The sequence below is a fragment of the Phascolarctos cinereus genome, unplaced genomic scaffold (assembly GCF_003287225.1).
Source record: "Phascolarctos cinereus isolate Bilbo 61053 unplaced genomic scaffold, phaCin_HiC Scaffold_726;HRSCAF=1367, whole genome shotgun sequence".
Classification (NCBI taxonomy): Eukaryota; Metazoa; Chordata; class Mammalia; order Diprotodontia; family Phascolarctidae; genus Phascolarctos; species Phascolarctos cinereus.
The window spans coordinates 166,993,744-167,010,842 of record NW_027556098.1 but is presented as its reverse complement, the minus strand read 5'-3'; the positions used below and the strand labels follow the sequence as shown (position 1 = coordinate 167,010,842).

The 17,099-nt window shown below is 38.7% G+C and overlaps 1 long non-coding RNA gene across 1 annotated transcript in view; it reads right to left on the bottom strand.

The window, feature by feature from the left end:
• Positions 1-3,631, bottom strand: part of LOC110207160 (uncharacterized) — a 131,217-nt gene extending 127,586 nt beyond the window's left edge. Inside the window, exons 1-2 of the long non-coding RNA XR_002324072.2 lie at positions 3,545-3,631; positions 1,503-1,665 (exon numbers count right to left, since the gene is read on the bottom strand). This is a non-coding gene — a long non-coding RNA (uncharacterized LOC110207160). The remainder of the gene's footprint in view (positions 1-1,502; positions 1,666-3,544) is intronic.
• Positions 3,632-17,099: the final 13,468 nt, after the last annotated feature.

Genomic DNA, 17,099 nt, shown 5'->3' with positions numbered 1-17,099 from the left:
TTTGGAATGGAGTCAAGCTGCATTCCAGCATAGCAGTTCAAGGAGGCATATTGGACTGATTTGAAATCGTAACACTCATCAAAACTAGAAATTTATACTCCCCTCCCACCCCCCTACCCCCAAAAAGTGAGGATAGGGCAAAAAGAAAAATTGCAAAGGTTTTAGAACAAATCTACTTTTCTTTCTCCAGTTAGAAATAAGTAAGGCAAGAACTGAGGTGTCTACTAGACTAGGCCAGAGACAAAAGATCCAAAGGGGTTTAAAAAGTGAGGAATAGTTTTTCTTAAAGTTCTAGCACAATGAGATGAAAGAAACACAGCCAAGGAAGTGGAAGAAGGCTCTGAAGGCACAGCAGGCAAATTCATCCACTCCTACAAGCTGAATTTTAATGGAAGTGGCATTTCAGTGATCATGTTTTTCCTTGCCTCAATTTGCCCAGTAAAGGATAATTTTATGATTTCCTGTCTTCTGAAGCATGATTATTTCACATTATGTTTTACCAACTGATGGTGTTTGCTTCCCCCCCCCACCCCACTGCCTCCCTAAGCTCTTTTTTTCTATATTCTCTTTGTTTGGTTGTGGGAAAGGGTGAACATGGACATTTTGCCCAACATAGAAACTGGGAAGTATTAGGTTAGTTTTCAAGAACTTAATCTTTACAGGACATAAATATTATATCAAGACAATCACACTCTTTAGGATGTCCTTTCTCAAGCATTTTCCATCTCCTCATCTTGTTCTGCAATAATAAAAACTAGACCCTTCCCATCACATATACACACACCCTGGAAAGAACCAAAACAAAACAACAACAAGAAAAAAAAAGGTTATTTTTTGTTGCCTTTGGGCTTTCACGTATATTTGGCCTGGCACTGCCCAGAAAGCAGGGCATTCTCCGTAATTCTGCTTCAGTGAAAACATACTGTCCTGTAGTTAGTAGGAAAAAGGGGGGAAAAGAGCCTGAAGGCACTGGAATAATTAAGCGAATGCAGTGACAGCTGTGGCAGGTCCCGGGCAGGACTGGCTCCACTGAGCTGAATTAATGACATCAACAGCCCAGCATCTCCATTAACATTTGATCATTAATTATTACCCTCTGACAGTAAGATCTGAAACCTCCTTATGAATAGTCTCTTATTAATCTACCTTACCTGCCCTAAAAAGTGGGCATCTCTCACACCTCAGTAGAAGTAATCTTGCCTTTTTCCCCCATACTGTACCTTTTTTTTTCCTTTAAAAATCAGCAACTATTTTCATTGCCAGGGCAAACAGGGATGGCCACCAGGTTATTAAGTCTCCTTGGAATGAATTGGATTTCACTTTCTCAGAAGAAGCATTTTCATTTACAAGAGAAAGTAAATATACCTGGTTATATCAGAAAGGCTTTTCGTTATCTAGTTTGAGTGTGGTTAGAGGAAGGGAAGGGGGCACCGTGGCATTCAATCTCCTGGAAGGGCCTCCCAGGACAACACATGATTAAATCAGTCACAATGTCCTCTTACCTTGTAATGCCTGGGACAAACCAGCATGTGAATTGTCAGATGGCAGTTGGAATGCATCCTTTTACAACAGCTTATTTCAGATTCCAATTACTGGAGATATGATCAGTGTGTTAAACTGCCTTCTCAATTCTACAGACACTTAATGTTTCCTTGGCTCAAAATCCTAAGAAAACATATAATAAGTACATATTTTTAAAAGGAAAACAGCAGTGAAAAATGCATCCAGTATTCATTCCAGGGCCTTCTTCTTATTCTTTGAATTCATGTTATTTTCACTTTGAAATGAGGAATCATTATAATACATATTTTGGGCAAATCATGTAACAGATTATATTGGTTGTCCAAATGTTCTTGGTGAACCTTCAAACCCACCTTAGCATTTTGAAGTATAAAAGTTGTTTACAAATAGGAAAATGTTAGGGAAGTGAGTAACGGATAGTTGGAAGATAAATGTGGGGTTTATCAGCAGAGTGATGTCCAAGGAAGGCCTAACTTCCTCACAGTCTCCTCCCACCCAAGTTACTCTTAGAACCTTTATCATAGGAGAGGTTTGTTGGCTAAGACTGGCTCTCTGACTTGAGATGTAAGGTCACTGAAATGCTTACATTCTCTCATGTGATAAGAACCCCAAGACAACACACCTTACCTAAACCACCAATTACAGAAAAGCAGGGTGATGGAGTGGAAAGGGCACTAGATTCAGAGGACCTGGGTTCAAATCTTGGCTGTGCTGCTTACTAGTTATCTTACTATGACCTGGTATGGGCAAATGATTTCCTTTTTTTAGGTTTCAATTTCCTTACCTATAATCCAGGAAACTGGATTAGATTAGATTATCTTTAAATTCCTCCCAGCTCAAACTCCTATGACCCAAATAGCCTTTTAGATGGAATAATGTACATGAAAGTCCCTCTACAAGGTAAAGGGATGAGGACTGAACCTGGAATTTCACTGGTACATGGAACTTGTGGGTAATTCCCTCCGTAAATGTAGGTTGGCACCTTCTCTGCAAATTACCATTTTAAAAAGTTGCCTAGAGAAGTTTCAAACTCAAATAGAAACTGGGCCACTGAATTGTATGTAAAGATGTCTACAGTTGCTTATTGACTTAGAAAACTATTTAATAATATATCTATGTTCTATTGTATTTTTATTAATTTTGTTAAGTATTTTCCAATTATGTTTTGATCTGGTTCTGAAAGGAGTATTGCCCGTGTTTATTTGACACCCTTAGACTAGAGTACCCATAGATTTAGTAACTTGCCCAGGGTCAGAGTCAGACTGTGTCATAGGTAGGATTTGAACCTAGGTCTTCCTGGATCCAAGGCTGACTCTATCTGCTAGGTTGCAACTACCTCTATAAAACACTATGTAAATATGTTGTCATTATCAAAGACCAAATTGATGTACAGCATATGAATTTGCTGATTTTTGTTTCCCCACTACAAATATTAACCCATATTCACTTTCTAGACATAACACAGATATGGCAGAGCTTAAGAGTAGGGTCACTGCTGCCAATGACCAAACACAGAACCAGAAAATCACAAAGCCATTTGTAAAGGTAGTTTCACATATCAGACAAGGCAAGTTTTGCAGAATCATACCTGATCAAAGATGCAGTCAATCCACTCTGCTAGGATTTCACTAAGATGGACATCTAGAAGCTGAGTGTTTCTGGGTCCCTATAGCTAAATCAGTAAGCTAAGTCACAGTCAGCTAAGTGATACAGTGGACAGAGCTCATAACTTGGAGTCAAGAAGTCATGAGTTTGAATCCTACTTTAAACCACTTATTCATTGTGTCACCCTGGGCAAGTCATTTAACATCTTTCAATCTAAGCATTTATATCTATAAAATGGGAATAAATAACGGCATCTACTTCTTTGGGCTGATGTCAGTCAATAAATAAGGACTTACTAAACACTTAACTATGTGCCAGTCACAATGTTAAGATCTAGGGATACAAAAAAAGGGTAAATATCAAATAACATACAAAAAGTGCTTTGCAAATCCTAAAATTTTATATAAATGCTACCTACCATTATTACCGTTGCCACAGGCTGGTGTAAGCAGATCACAACAAGCCCAACCAATGTTTCCATTGGACTCACTATACCCAAGGCCTTTAAACCTGTAATAGAAACACACTGATTTACTCTAGGACAATTATCCTGATTCTTCAGAAAGCATTTCTGTCATTAATTAAGGTCAGATATTCTTAACCCATAATATTAAAATACTGTCATTCCAATAAGGCAGCCCTTCTCACCTTGTTTGGGAACAGATCCCTAGCCTCAGCCTCTTACTTGGAGCCACGGATTAACCTTCCTGAACATTCACTATACTCAGCTCCCTTGACCTAGTGGTACCCTGTCCAGTCACCACCTTAGATATGAGGCCAACTGAAAACATAAAAATATGTAAAGAGCAGTATTAACAAAATGAAAGTAAGATCACAGGGGCTGGAAAGTCACGGAGATAGAGACAGAGCATGAAACCACAGATTGACTGACATGTAAAAGAGAGAATTTAGGTGGCTCAAAGGGAGAAAAGTATGGATTCCTATCTACCACATCCTTTTATTTTCTCTAGTATCATTAATACATGTTTAGTCAATCTCCAGTAACAATCCCCTCTTGGCGACCACCAGGAGAGAGGCCCAAAAGTATTACTCTCATTCTTCCTTGCCCTCTGAAACACCCTGTTCTGTGCTAATGCTAATCCCCCTCTTATTCAATCAATCCCCTTCTGACTACTTTCATTGGGCTGTGCTTCAACTAATTACATTCAATTTTTACCTCACCATGATCCCTCAATCTTTCTCTACCCTATATTCTAATCAAAAGTCTTCCCTCTATCTTACCTGTGCATCTACGCCTCAGTCCACTAGCTTACAGAAATGAATTTTATTTGAGAGATTTTAAACAAGTGGTTCTGACTCACTACGCCAGTTAGAGAAAAATCACTCAACTTTGCCAAACTTCATGTCCTTTATGAAATAGGGGACAACAATAACACTGTGTTCAACCCAAAGCAGTTATAACATAGTCGGAGACCCTTGGATGAAAAGATACATATAAACATAAAATATTACAATGATATCCTCATGACACATCCAGATAAGTATATTAACCATAAGCTTTCCTACAGGAAAGATTAAAGACATCAACATTTTAAAGAGTCATGCACTTTAGTGCCTTATTAAAGATTTCATTGAATTTTATTCATCTTACACTAGATTCACAATGAGTCTTTAAAGAATTAAAATTTTGCATTTTGATTGCTTTTTAAAAATTATTTAGGAAAAGATTACAGAGAAGATATTGTTTGACACTGAATTTCTGTTAACCATGTCTTCCAATGAAGCATAGTTGTACACATTGTTTTAGAGCTAACATAATGAGAAATATTTTCAAAGAGGGCTGTGTTTCAAGCCAGATGGTTTATCTGCCGAAACAATTCTCCCAGTAGAGAAGTAGGGGCTGCACAGTTGCAGTAGTGTTCAGAAGCCTAGTGCAGTAGATTCATTTGGCACCCACATTTAGGAGTCAAACAAAAGTGTGGTTTGTGTGAATTTCAGACTCAGACGTTCATAAGTGAAAAAGAGTTTTCTATCATTGTACATTATGCTTTATTGTAAAGGGAGTAACATGTTTATATCACAGACCCAATGTGCAAATATCATACCCTTTTCCAGATACATGTATTAATAATTTCCCTTAAACCAAGTAAGGGGGTTGGTTCAGAAACTTGTACAGTCTTGCTAGAAAAATGGATTTCCTATTATTCATGCTGTCATGTAAATTTTAAATCTATCTTCTGGATTTAAAAGGAATAAATGAACATGTGTCCATGAGTCCAGAGTCCATTGCTGAAACTAAAAGGACTTCATAGAAGAATGAAACATTCAAGTTAAGGTTTAAAGCAATAGGCCTTTTTGTTCTAGCATGGTTAAAGGAAAGTAATGGCTTAGAGACACACAAAAAGCATGGGCAGGGAGAACATCATATGGATACTAGAGCATGCCCCTGACCCCTCTTCCCTTTTATATTAGGGTCAAGATGAACACTTCCAAACTAGAAGCATTCTCTCCACAGAGCTGAAATTGATATATTCAGACCAGAGTAGTTCCCCCAGTCACTGACTATACATACATGGAGATCTAAATCCCCAAAGCAGGACTGTGGAAGAGACAGAGAAGGAATCCAATCAAGGAAGTCCCAAGGAAGCCTTAGACATGATGGCTATAGCAGGAAAAAAGGAGTCCACAGTGACCTATGATATACTTAGGACAGCCCAAGACAGCTCTTGGGTCAACTTGGGCCCCATGGCGGGTTCCCATTCAGAGTTTTTCAAGTGTTTTTTAATAGTGGGTAGAAGGATTCTGCTCTATTCCTGAAATCACAGGCAAGGAAATGTCCATTGGTTAGGAAAATAGAAGCTTCTAACTTGGAATGTTGCAAATAAAGAAGTTTATAGCTGTGAGGTGTGGAGGAAAAAAAAGGAAGGTAAGGACCCAGGGCAAAAGAAGAGCATAGAAGGAAAAGGTACCCTAGGCATGAGGAGGAAACATGACTATTGAATAAATAGTTTGCTGGACATGTACACAAGTCAACGTGTACAAGGTGGTCTTTGCCACTCTCATGAGATGGGTTGTTTCTGCCTTCTTAAGTGGCTCCAGAACTTCTCACCTCTTGTTTTTCTGGGGTCACTTCAAGAAATGGCCTAAGGCTTCAAATTTGCTATCTTCCAAAAGACTTCATAAATGCTCCTATCTAACCTGGTTTTCTTGGATGTCTGTGTTATATGAATGCCCATTTCTCCAGCATGCCACCACTACTCACATTTTAAAAATAAAGCTGTAGAAGTAGAGAATTCCAGGAGGGGTTACCATCCTCTGAAACTTCTCAAGCATCCAGAGGGATGGGAAAATCCCTGAGATTCCAGAGATTAAAAACACACACATGGGAGGTTCTAAATAAAGAAATTCCTGGGTATGTTGGGAAAGTTGGCACCAGTGTTACAGTCCTTAGTCTCATGGACTTCACTTTTGAGTGAGCAATTTTGTGTGTGTGTGTGTGTGTGTGTGTGTTTTAAAGAGAATCAGGGAAACCAAGTGTCCCTTTTCTTCTCATGAATATCTAAGAAAGATCTGATTCTCTGCTGTTCCATTTATTTCCTATACCTTGGTTTCCTATACCTTGGTATTGTTGCATTTAAACAAGCAACCTGAATTCCAGGTCAAATTTGTAAAACTTCAATATGAAAAAATGTGTCTTTTAGGGGGAAAAAAGTGAACAGGCTGATCTGCACAAAGTAGGCTATGGCTAATTACCTCCTTACTGCATATACACACAGTGTATAGAGATTGGTTTTGTTTTGGTTGTTTTTTTACAGACCACATGGAAGAGTGGATAGATTATTAGACTTGGATTCAGGCAGACATAGTTTCAAATTCTGTCTCTGATACTACTAGTTCAGTGACCCTGGGCAAGTCACTTAATCTCTCTCAACCCCTGTTTCCTCAGTGGTATGCTGACAAGTTTAAGGAATTCAGAGCAGCAAGGGAGCAGTATGAACTTATGAACTAACATAGACCTGGCACAACATATACAAGGAATACAAAAACTTAAATGGAGTGGGGCCATAAAAGAACTCTATAAGTTTCAGTAAGAGATCATCAGCATGGCCACTGAACTCCTGACGATAATGGCAAATCTTTGCTCAAGAGAGCACATGATAAAGTATATTTCCTTCCCATCTGTGAACTCACAGGTATACTGGAAATGATTGCAATATTAAAACAAATGGGACTAATGAAACTTTAAGAATTAAAGTGCCTCATTATGTTGGTAAAGAGAAATCAAAGGTAGCTATTGTCGACATAGATGGGATTATCTTTTCTGAAATTCTCAGTTTAGCTGGAGAAGCCGAAGAATTATGGGAGGAGGCTGAGGAGGGATGGCTTCATTGTTCATGGATCCAGCCAATACTCGACCATTATCTTTATTCCCAGACACTATAATGACTATAGATCTGATTTTCTCTGGCTAAATTAACATTGATATCCAATCTAAACAAATGTTGGAGTTGTGTGCCAAGAGGAAAGTCTTTATCAACTCTAGAACATATTATGGAATATATATGTATTTTATCATATATATATAGTTACAGAATATATTTGTATGTGTATATATTCTATATGTTATATATATACATATGTGTTCTATAGACACATATAACAGGTTATTATATATACACATATGTGTATTCATACGTATATACATGTAAGTATATTATATTGTTTTCTATGAGCCAAACTTTAAAAGCCAAATACCTATCAATTACCTATGTCTCTCTGAAGAAAAATCTAGTATTTTCAAATATTTGCTTCTCTCCCCTTATCTCCACCCTGACCTCTGACTCTAATCTATATATGCTGCTTTTTAATCTTTTTGAGCTACTTCTCCTGGCATGACATTTAATGAGGGCATTGGATACATTCAAACTGGCAGCATCACATAATTCTCCAAAGCAGCTGCTCTGGAGAATTTATTTCCCAATTTTTTCTTAGAAAAGTTTTGTCATTTGCCAGTAAGCTGATCATATTATGTCACAGTCCAGGTTCTTAGGCCCTATGACATTCATAACATAACTTTAGTAAATATTTGGTAAAGGATCTGCTGCTAGAGTGTTTTTTTAAGTGCCAGGTTAGTTATTTGCTGCATCAAAATATTTCTGCGTAATTAATGCCATGTATCTTTAAATACCTTCATGTCCTAAATACCTGGAAATCTGCCAAATGCTTCAGCAACATCACTAGGATTTTCTTGTCTGACTTTTGTTTATATGACATAAATGGCATTTTATATAACTTTAAATATGTTTTTAGAGGAAATATCAGAGTGGGTATTTTTTTTTGCCTTGTATCGTGGTAGCTTATAATATCAAAATTGTGTGTGTGTGTGTGTGTGTGTGTATGTGAAAAGGCAGGTAGGTTGAATACTATTCAAATATTTGTTGCATCAAGAGCAAACTGGATATTTCCAGAAAGTGAACAAATTGAATTATTCATGAGGCCATGGCTAAGTCAATACACACATATCTCTATCTGAAACCAGATCCTGTTTAATAGTTTGCATGGTAACAATATAAAGCACAATTAAGATTTATAAATATTATGTGCAAACAGAAAAGAGGGATAATTTGGTGAATCCATGTATCTGTAATGTGCATACCCTGAGATACTTACATATTTTTGAAATGTATATAATTAAATAAAAGAGAAAATTTTGTTTCAATGATATAAAACTCTGAAGAATACTAAGAATCAGGAGACAGTCAAGAAAATGAAGAAAAGTCATTTCAACTAACTACTGGAGTAAACTAGCCAAAAAGGTGTATTGTAAAAACTCCAAAGTTTTTATTTTAAAGGCATGAAATAAATATTATTTCCTTATGTATAAAAGATTAAATTATTGTCTGCCTTCTCAAAATAGTACATTATCTATCATAGCTCAACTGGGGATGGGCCTTCAAATGTCCCGTAGGTAATTATCTTTTGAGAAAAACTTGAACTCTCAGTTAAATATCTTGAGGGAGTGTAACCTAGTAAGTGCAAGAGGCAGCAAAATTATGAAAGAGATTTGACCTAATCCTAGGACATTGAAAATCTCTAAAAAATTGAGTTGTTTGGAGCACTCTAGAAGGGAACTGAAATCAGAGCCCCTAGAAGTCCTAAAGTAATGATGTTCCCAATCTAATACTGTGTTCACCTTAGAACAGACCCCAACCCCAACCAGCTTTAGATCCAACCCACCATCTCAAGAGCCTTTGACCAGAGTTATAGCAGCATTGTGCCAATTCGTCGAGATCTCTCTAGTTCTGATACCTCATATTTCCTTGGTTTCGCCATGTATCCTTCACATCCTGCCCATGGAAATTACACCCCTGGAGATCTAGGCCATTGCATGCTGGAGATGCAAAAGCTTCCAGGTGGTCTATGTTTGTTATGATTGTGCCTGGCCTCTAAATAAAAGAAAATTTACAATCCCTTACCTCCCCTACATCAGTGCCAGCTTTTAAATAAAATGTCTAGAATAGATTTATTGCCAATGAAAACTGCCAGATTGGCAGCCTAATTTACCTGCCAAGCAGGCAACATCAGGAAAAGCCACATCAACCTAGTCCTGTATCTGAAATGTGTTCTCAAAGGCATTTCGGGCTCCACCATTATTTAACCTCTAGATGTGTGTGTGTGTGTGTGTGTGTGTGTGTGTGTGTGTAAAAACAAAGAGCCTACTTATTCTTTCCTTAGTGACTTCTCGAAAACAATCCAGGATCATTTCACAACACTCAAAGTGGCTATGAGCCCTACTCACCTGGCTTGAAAGGCAAATAGTAAAGTTGGGCTGAAAGTCTCTGTCTCTGTCTGTCTCTCTCTGTCTCTGTGTCTCACTGTTTCTGTGTCTGTCTGTCTGTCTGTCTCTCTCCCTCTCTCTGTCATACCCCCTGCCCCCATCTAATCTCTAAGGGATAAATGTCATGTCTTCTCCAGAGAGAAAACACCTGTTTTCATGATTCTCAAGGGGCTTGTCTATGGCTCATTTCCTTCATCACCTAACAGATACCAGACCCTGTGTAGTAAGGTGTGGCTTTCAAAACATGATTTCAGTGTTTGTCATTGTTCAACCCCTCCTCTGAAGTCCTACTGATCTACCTCTGCCACCCGGAAACAATGTTTTCCTGCTTTTTTTTTTTAATAAAACATCCCACTTTTCAGTAGCTATAACAGGAGAAACAGGGGTATTTCTAATGAAGCACAAAAGGTTAAAACAACAACAACCACCACCTTAGCACCGTTACTACCTACTTCTTTAAGATTACAGACAGTCTAATCCAACTAATGAAACCTCTTCCAACATCTTACTTAAGATGCCCAAAGTGACTAGTTATCAAGTCAACAGGAAGTAATCTTTCCTTGCTCCCTGAAAAGCTCATGTGTCACTATACCTAAAATCCTCTACCTTTCTATTTCATCAACCTCTGTCTTCATGTATTATTTAATAAACTGTTTGGAGCATGCCTAATTACAAACATTTGTTATAGATTGCAACCCTAGAAATGTGTGAGAAGATGTTAAATTGTTTCCTACCTAAAGTTTTAATGAGAGTATAATACCTCCGGCCCATATGCTTCAAGAACGTTATCCTTAATTATGTAACATGGGTACTTTACTGATATCTGTTAACTGCTCAAGCAGCTGTGGTTTTCTGCTTTTTTGCGCTGCTCAGAAGAAGCAGTGAGTTCAGCTTCCCCTTTTGGGGGGTTGCAAAATCCGTGCCCCAAACAGGTGTGTGCAATCATGAACCACAGTGATGAGCCCAAACTGCTGCCTTTCTAAAAATTCCACCAGCCGGGGACACGGGCTGGTCAAGGTTACACAACCTTGTTTTCCACCGGTTATTTTGATGATTCATTCCCCTCAGGGAGGTGAATTTCTGCCATCGTTCACAGGCTCCTGTTTCTGATATTAGAGGAATTGGTTCCTTATTCTCTGTTTTTTTCTCTTCTCTGATTCTGGCTCTTTTGGAAGGTGTTTGGGAGAGAAGGGAAAGAAAGGCAACTTTTCTGCCCTTTCTCTAACCTGGGCTCAGAGAAAGCACCTGAAGCAGGTATGCCTTTAAAGTAAGCACGCACACCTCCATGTGTCAGAATTTAGACATCCAAATCTTGCTAGAGAAATAAGCTCTACCTGGAAACCAGGGGATCTGGTTTGTGGTCCTGGCTTTGCCACAGCTGGTTAGCTGTTTGATTTAGGGCAGGTCACGTTATCTATGTGAACCTCTAAGGGGGTTGTACTAGGTCACCTAGTGAACTGCAATTTGGTGGTGATTTCTGTATCATTTCTTAGGGCATTTTCAGAGCTATCAGTGTATGAGTCTACATATTTAAATAGTTAAAGAGGTGCAAAGTCAGAGACTCACCTGGAGATATCCCTTTAAGGTTGTAAGAGTTGACCACACATGTACACACACACACATAAACACACAAAAGTTCAAACACATTGCTCAGAGGAGGTGATAATTTCTGGTTACTGAGCATTCTGCACTTAAACCTATGATTTGGTGGTAAAAAGAATGATTTCCATCACATCTGATTTGACTAAATAAGGAAACTGAGGAACAAAGAGATTAAATAACTTTCCTTACAATCACATTGATACTGAAGAGGAAAGCTGTGATTCAAACACAGGTCCTCAGCCTCTGAACCAGTCTCCCTTCCAATTGGACCACACTTTCTTGTCATGATCTCTCATACCCCCTCTAGACCTAAGACTTTATGATTTCAGAGCTTTTTTTGCTGCATATCAGTTACCCAAGGATGTACTTATTCCAGGAAAGCCTCATTACTCAAAACACTTTCTATACTCTTCTTTTGGACTGGCCTTCAATATTATTAAAGTAAGTGTACAGACCTGAAGGGGACTACTTTAAAGTAAATGTATGAGCGATAACAAAATTATTTAAAACTAGTCATGACTTTATGGTCACAAAATCACAGAACTTCAGATCTGGAAAGGACTCCAGATACCACTTAGTCCAACCTAAACATGAAAAAGTATCTTCCTTATGGGAGCTGGCAGGCGACAGGCATCATTCAGCATACGTTTTGAACATTTCTAGGGAAGCATTGATGACACTTTGATGCTAGGAAGGCTAAATAGAAAAATTCCCTTCTGTCTTTAGAACTCCTACAGCACCATGAGACAGTATGGTATAGAGGCAAGAACACTGAACCAGAAGCTGGAATACTGTGGATCTAGACATCATTCTTTACCACCTGGCTACCTTTACTATCTGACTACTCCTTAAGCAAGTCACTTCTCCTCTTCAAATTTCAGCTTCCCATATCTTTAGTTTTGGTCTATATGATTTCCCAGGACATTTCCAGAACTAGCAATCTATGAATCTACATATTCAAAGAGTCAAAGAGATTCATGTGGAGAAATCATTTTAAGGGTGAAAGAGCTGACCACATGTGCACACACACACACACACACACACACACACACACACACACACATACACACACAGAATTCATTTCACATTGCTAAAAGGAGGTGATAATTTCTGATTACTAAGCACCCTTCATTTAAACCTGCAACTTGGTGGTAAAGGAATGATTTATATCACATTCTTTTCTTAATATTCAGGACTCAGAAATAGTTCTTTTCTTTTGACTCTGTGGGGTAGCCCAGGTCTACTTCAGGCTCTCAACAAAGAAGAATGACATCATTAAGTAAGAAAAGCCACAAATCTCTGATTTCTTGATCCTCCTATCCTTTCATGAAATATGTTTTCACACATGGAAAATGCTTTCATAAGGAGTCATTCCAAGTAGTTTGGATGGCTCATGAAAGGCTATTATGAGGGAGTAGTTACGATACCAATAATAGCCATAGGTCATTCAACACAATAAGGAAATGATTGGGGTAAGTCCTAGGGGAGAGTGTTTTGTGCCATCAATACTACACTTCTTGGTTGCTACTGGGGTGTGGGCCCTGCAGGAGTGGTGGACCACTAAGGCAAAACTACTTCCCCAAAAAGAAATTCAGAGAACATATATGACGAAGCAAGAGCCAGAAATTGACCCAGTTGCCTTGATGGAGATGCGTAGAGAAGTGGAACTTCTTATCACTTCTCTCCAAGCTTAAGACCTGGAGGAATTTGTAAATATAGCCTTGCTTAGGAACTGCATGTCTCTTACTTTGCCATCCTGATAAAACAACATTAATAAGTGAGCTTGGCTTCTTCTTGTCCCCATACTGTGATAGCTGAGATACAAGGGGACAGCTCTGCCTGCTTCTGCAAGTGCCTTGCAGTGAATGCAAGGCATTCGATTTTTGCCAACACTCTGTCCCAATAGGCACAGACATAGAAATATGACAAGATGCTGAATCTGGAATGTGAGGAAGAGTCTTCATCCAAAGTTTTCTAAGCATAATTTTTATTACTTTCTTTATCCCCTCCTTTACACAGAGAGGCCACTTTCAGACTGTACTTTTTGGAAATAGGAAGCCAGCAAAAAAGAAAACATCTCTGAAAAATCAGACAATTCTAATTTCAACAGATGATTGTGCAATTGGGCCTGAGGATTGCCTTTGTGAGCCACGTCCAAAGGAATGCCTTCAGACAACAAAGTTGAGAAATTGGATGGTCAAGAACACCAACAATTGCCAGATTCTAAGGGAATATCTGTTCCCATGTTCTTTGAGCTGCTGAGGACATGATCACCTCCCTGCAGATTACACAGTACTCTATACTACCATTCAAATCCTTGTCAAGAACACAGGCCCCAAGACTAAACATTCCATGGAGGAAACAATGGGAGATAGAGAGCTTTCCAGAAGAAGTGAGGAATAAAGGAGAAATTTTGCACATGGCCCTATCTCTTCCCTCCTTAAAACTGCTTTTTGCACCCTTTCCCCCAAATCTTAGGATGTTTTCTGAATCGTAGGCTTTCTATCCTTATATCACGATCACCACCTTTAATTTGTACTTTTCTCACCCATTCTCTTCCCCACCACCATGAAATAAAGAAAAGAAAAGAAAAGAAAGAAAGAAAGAAAGAAAGAAAGAAAGAAAGAAAGAAAGAAAGAAAGAAAGAAAGAAAGAAAGAAAGAAAGAAAGAAAAGAAAACAAGAAAGAAAGAAAAGAAAACCAAATAATTTGCCTCATCATGGAACTTTCAGAAGAAGTTAGATAAACATATTTAGGAGATTTGCAAACGGGGAACAGAAACTTTTTTTTTTGCTTTTGAATTAGAACCCCATGACCTTAGATTTTGCAAGTCCTGAAGGAAACTGGGTTCATGCCCATATGTGCAGACAAAGAGTCTTGTGATGGATTACCCTACAGACCGTACAGTTAACTCCTAAATTACAAAAGAAAGCAAGTCCACCAATAAAGTACAGAACAACATTTGGGGAAAATTCAAGTCAGAAAATTGGCTCATTCTGCTGCTCTCCATAGTTGTGGCCTCGCTCATCTGATAATGCCTTCTTGATGTCTGTGAGCAGTGCTTCTATGAGTGGGGGTCCTATCTGGTACCTCAGTACAACAGTCTGACTAGAATGGTGGGGAGGATCAGGAGGGACATTGTTTTTCACACATTTTTCTTAATGCTTTATTAATGAACTTTGTTTTTTACACCACAATCACTTTCCAAGAACCTACTCCATGGTAGCTGCCCCCCCCAACAACAACTAGATAGCAAAATCTCCAGAGAGAACAATCCACTGACAAATTGTATAGCGCTCCTCACTCACAGTCCATCATTTCTCTGTAATCTTATTTTTCAGGCTTCGTTGTATATTATTCCCCTGCCTGCACTCTGCAATAGTCAGACTGACCTTTTCTCTCCTCCTCACACATAACCTCCCATCTCCTGTCTCCACTTCTTTACAATGTTTCTCCTCACTTCTATCTCATAGAGTCTCAATCTTCTTTTAATGCCCAACTCAAGCACCATGTTCTACATGAAGTCTTGAGAATACCTTAAAACACTAGTGCCCTCTGTTCTCAAACTACCTTGTATTTAATGACTTTGTACTTATTTGTATCTTTTCTCTTTGTATTTATTCTGGCACTCAAGTCTCGCCTATGGCTCCAAGAAGCTGTAGCATGCACAGCAGCCACATCCCACTAACACCATCTTGGCAGACGGGCTAAATCAGATTGAGGATAACCAACAGGCCTCAAACCCATTGGGGAGCCAGGGGTTGTCTATTCCAAGCACGTGAAGATTTCTCCTGGCAGAATGAGTGGGTGAGAACAATTTGTCCCAACAGCCATGAAGCAGGCACTGTGGAGCCCCAAGAGTTTGGTTAAACATAGAAGCCACCAAGGTTATCCACTCCATCATGAGCCATCACCAGTCATCCTGACTTTTGTCTTGCCATTGGACTTTGATGACTCTGGAAGAGAGAGTGAGGCTGACAGCTCTGTGCAGCTCTGCCTCACTTAAGTCCTACTTACACACAAGTCAAGACATCATCCTGTGACGTCAAAAATGAAGGACAAACAATGATGACTATTCTGTATATACCTACATATATCTTCATTGTCTCCCTCCCCACCCCCTTATAATGTAAACTCCCTCTAATAGTGGTTGTTTTATTTTATTTGTATCCCTGGCACAGTGCCTGGCACACTAGTTAACCAATAAATACCTATTGATTGATTTATTACAATGAGGAATCCATTCTATGTATATTTCTTGCAGAGTTTCAGTCTGGAAGTTCTCATGAGATCTCAGATGGGAATCATCTGTTTTGTCCGGCACAGGAGAAAAGAACTGAAATGGTAGAGGGCTCATCTAGATTTCTTTGATTATTAAATTTTTGCTTTTTGTTGTCCAGAACTTGAGATCAACCTCAAGGAAGAGATCGATTGAAAGAGTTACACAGCAATCTGTAATAGATTCAGTTGGAATTCTGGAGTCCTAATTCCACTGATAACCTGGAAATCACTGCATCCCATCAATTTAGTTTTAGAGGAGTTTTCTACCATCATTTTCTACGCAGAAGGCATCCATATGAGAAAATTTTCCCAAAATATATTTATTAGGATAGGACCACAGATTACATTTCTTATCCTAGATCCATTTGCTCACAAATGGTTCCCACTTGCCGATGTTCAGAAAAATTTCATTTTGTAGCATTCAGACATGCTCAGGATGTGGGGTGGGCTGCGGTGAGGGAAAATGGAGTTAATTCTTCTTTAGAAGGCTTAATTTACTTTTCCTGTTTCAGAATGGCTAAAAAATACCCAGGAATTTTTTTTAAATTTTTCTATTTTGTCCTGTCACTTTGTTTCTATTATGTTATTTCTCTAGATGCTGAGTAGGGCAGGGTAGGTAAGAAAAAGGAAGAAGTAAAGATATATAAATATCTCAAGTCTGTCCTCTACATAGATGATTTCTAATGTACATCTCTTTTATGATCTCCAGATTCAATTCCATAATTGCTTCCTTGACATTATCCAGTGGATATCCAGTGATCAACCAAAACTCAACACATCTAAATCTAAACTCTTCATCTTTCCCTTAAAATCTTTCACATACAAAACTTCCTATTCTGTCACTACAGCATTCTTTAAACCATTCCCACCTCCCAAAAAATACCTTGTTGTTCTCTGTTACTCTCCATATTTAATCTGATTCCCAGATCTGCTGACATGAAAACAACTCTTTGTTGACATTCTAAGGCATTCTAGGAAATCAAAGAAAAGGCTGCGGGCTGAAATCTGGGCAAAGCAAAAAGAGTGAGGCAGAAGGGGTGGATAAAAAAATCTCAAAAAGTATTCTCTCCACCTTGGACATCTCCATCTCTCCCTACTTTCCCTTTCCGTGCCCTAAATCCATTAACCACTGCATTGTGTTTTAGTAAATGATTTAGACTCACCCCCCTCCCAAATCATCACAATGTCTCTTGCAGTTATCTCTTCCTTTCTATTTCTACAGTCAGTACCCCATTCCTCAACATGTCGGGCCTGAACTATTGCATTAGTTTCTTAGTTTTCCCCAAAACAA